The sequence below is a fragment of the Budorcas taxicolor genome, chromosome 1 (assembly GCF_023091745.1).
Source record: "Budorcas taxicolor isolate Tak-1 chromosome 1, Takin1.1, whole genome shotgun sequence".
In the NCBI taxonomy this organism is placed as follows: domain Eukaryota; kingdom Metazoa; phylum Chordata; class Mammalia; order Artiodactyla; family Bovidae; genus Budorcas; species Budorcas taxicolor.
Window position 1 is genome coordinate 115,549,764 of NC_068910.1, and position 3,663 is coordinate 115,553,426.

The 3,663-nt window shown below is 40.8% G+C and overlaps 1 non-coding gene across 1 annotated transcript; it reads right to left on the reverse strand.

Annotated features, from left to right (window-relative positions):
• Window positions 1-1,909: 1,909 nt before the first annotated feature.
• TRNAW-CCA (transfer RNA tryptophan (anticodon CCA)) lies at window positions 1,910-1,981 on the reverse strand. The gene has a single exon. It is a non-coding gene; the product is annotated as a tRNA-Trp (tRNA).
• Between the last annotated feature and the right edge of the window lie 1,682 nt (window positions 1,982-3,663).

A 3,663-nucleotide genomic window follows, 5' to 3' on the forward strand; every position in this document is an offset into this window, starting at 1 on the left:
GGGTGCTGATTGTTTTACATATAGAGATGAAAAACTATGCTGTATTTAAGCTAGAGGAAAAGAAATAATATTAGGCCCTACCTTTGATTTACCAAGTATTTTTAGAGAAAAATTTTTTCCTGCTTCTCTGAAAAGAGCATTATACGTATTTCCTGGCTTATAGCTACACAGAGCACAGTTAATGGGAATACTCTATTTAGGGTCATGAAGATGGTGAATCTATGAGAATGCTGGGCATTGTTGTCAACATTCCATGTCAGTGGCCAAACTAGTCAACACTGTGATATAGCAGATTTTAAAAGTAAACAGGCTCTATTTCTATTATTTCTTAAGGCAAGCCAGAGCAGTTTCTTATTTTGATGGAGTAATATAAGTATTTACAGAAGGAAAGCCTAATGGTCTCTTTGAGAAACATACAGTTGGTGAAATTTCCCTTTTCACCATTTTAAATAGATTCCCTTTAGGGTTCAATACATATTTCCAGTGCAATTAAAGTAAATACTTAAATAAAATTTAAAAATGAAAAATCAGCACTCTGCTATTCCACTTCATAAAGAATTCACAAAGGGATCAGCTTAGAGAAAATAAAGATTAAATAATTGTGGCTGGATTGCATGCCAGGAAAATGGCTCACTGATGCATACACGTACAAGAATTCCTTTCACAGGTACAGGGAGCCCTGCTGTTTATACGGCTCCCTCAACTGCTATAGTTAAATGGGATGGGAGGATACCACACAGCACTAAGCTAGCAACAGTAGAGATGAGTGTGTAAAATACTAAGAGGAAATGATGAAGTATATATTTAAAACTGATAACTGGAATTGAGCGGGTAAGTTTATGGAGAAGGAAATCACAAATTAAAGTCAGCCTTGGAAGACAACAAGGAGTTAGAAAGAGCAAAGGCCTTTGATTATTCTTTCCTTTCCTTAGGTAAGAAGATAAGCTTTGGGGGAGAATCAAAAGATAACGCCGTCTGGAGTGGTGACTATAACAAGAGAGTCAAGGAAGACAAAGCTGGAAGATAAATTTTTGAGGAAAAACCATTTATGCAAAGCAAGCTGTTTGGATTTTAGATTGAACAGCATGATGAAGGCAACCTGGAGCAAAAGAAGAATCATAAGCTGTGGAGTAAGAGAGGCTTGTATTTATTCCTTGCTCTCCTAAATATGTTTGAGTCTCTTTTTCCTCTTTATAGAAAGAAAATATTACTGCAGATGTTTATTATGAGCCAACAATAATAATATGTATAAAGTGACTGAGTCATATAAACCCTTAATACACATTAAAACATAATTCAGCTCTATTTTATATCCTGTGTAGTTGAGTGCTAAACATTTTTGAGTTGGCTAATGACTTGATAAAGCCAGTGTTTGTGGCACTAGTGGTAAAGAACCTGCCTGTGAATGCAGGAGATATAAGAGATTAGGGTTTGATCCCTGGGTTGAGAAGATCCCCTGAAGGAGGGTATGGTAACCCACTCCAGTATCCTTGCCTGGGGCAATCCCATGGACAGAGGAGCCTGGTGGGCTACAGTCCACAGGATCACAGAGAGTAGGGCACAGCTGAAGTGACTTCACTTCATTCACTTTACTCACTTCATACTTTATCACTAGAGAAGGAAATGGCAACCCACTCCAGTATTCTTGCCTGGAGAATGCCATGGACAGGGGAGCCTGGCGGATCGTGGTCCATGGGGTCACACAGAGTCAGACAGGACTGAAGTGACTGAGCAAGAGCAAGCACAGCACAACACACAGCACAAGAAAGGTGAGGTGAGGTGAGGTGAAGTCGCTCAGTCGTGTCCGACTCTTTGCGACCCCGTGGACTGTAACCTACTAGGCTTCTGTCCATGGGATTCTCCAGGCAAGAATACTGGAGTGGATTGCCATTTCCTTCTCCAGGGGATCTTCCCGACCCAGGGATCGAACCTGGGTCTCCCGCATTGGAGGCAGACGCTCTAACCTCTGAGCCACCAGGGAAGATTCAAATCGGACAGCAATTGGCCAGAAGTCTTGGAGGAAAGGAAACTAGCTGGTAAGCCATTTAATTGGGGTGGGAGCTTGAAACCACTAAAAATTGTATATATCACATGGATCCTCTTGGGGAAGGGTACAGGGGCTTCTGATACAGTCCATGATTCCCCCAAAGGTTAAAAGATCTTTGTATGTATTATACAAGATGTTAGACTATGAGGGAATACAGAAGGGAACTGGACTGCAATAAATAAGATTTAGTTATTGCAGATGAAAATTTAAAGGAGGAATTGAAAATAACACTGGAATCTTAGTCTTGTGTCACTAAAAGCATGATAGCATTTCCAGAGAGGCAGAAATGAGTTTAGAAGAAAAGGTGATATGTTTGGCTTTAAACATGTTGCATGTCAGGTATTTGCCAAAATTGCTAGGTAAAATCCTGACTGGACAGAGTTTTGGCTGGATTTGCGATGTAGGTCAGGGCTGGAGATAGATCGTTTCAGACAAAGCTTTTTAGATTGTATGTCTGTTCTATGAGCCCATGGCAAAAGGCCAGGGAGTACATAAAGCCACAAGATATAATGAGACAGTTTTGGGGAGCATATTCCAAAATTGGTGAAAATGTTTTAGTTCAGTTCAGTTAACTTGCTCAGTCGTGTCTGACTCTTTGCAATCCCACAAATCGCAGCACGCCAGGCCTCCCTGTCCATCACCAACTCCCGGAGTTCACTCAGACTCATGTCCATCGAGTCAGTGATGCCATCAAGCCATCTCATCCTCGGTCGTCCCCTTCTCCTCCTGCCCCCAATCCCTCCCAGCATCAGAGTCTTCTCCAATGAGTCAACTCTTCACATGAGGTGGCCAAAGTACTGGAGTTTCAGCTTCAGCATCATTCCCACCAAAGAAATCCCAGGGCTGATCTCCTTCAGAATGGACTGGTTGGATCTCCTTGCAATCCAAGGGACCCTCAAGAGTCTTCTCCAACACCACAGTTCAAAAGCATCAATTCTTCAACACTCAGCCTTCTTCACAGTCCAACTCTCACATGCATACATGACCACAGGAAAAACCATAGCCTTGACTAGGCGGACGTTAGTCGGCAAAGTAATGTCTCTGCTTTTGAATATGCTATCTAGGTTGATCATAACTTTTCTTCCAAGGAGTAAGTGTCTTTTAATTTCCTGGCTGCAATCACCATCTGCAGTGATTTTGGAGCCCCCCAAAATAAAGTCTGACATGGTTTCCACTGTTTCTCCATCTATTTCCCATGAAGTGATGGGACCGGATGCCATGATCTAAATGTTTTAAAATATTTGTAATTCCAAAAAAAATTGTAATGCACATTTTCAATAAAATGTTATGAAGCAGAAAAACGATAACATTTAAAGGTAAAACATGGGATAGAAATAAGCTGCATTAATTCACTGTTCCTTCCAGGAGTAATTTAGAGAAAAAAGTGAGAAAACTGCTAGATAGAGGAGGTTAATTTTCTGAGAGTATGAAAATAAAATGAACCAAGGGGCAAAGACTAAGTTTTGATATCCAGAGTTAGAAAGTAGAAGGAAAAAGACCCAATTAAGAAGAACTTGTCAAAAAGGCAAGTGGATGTACCAGAAAAATAGTGTTAGGAACCTGGAAAAGAGAGACTTTGAAGAACAGGTTGTCAACAGTGTCAAGTGCAGCAGAGA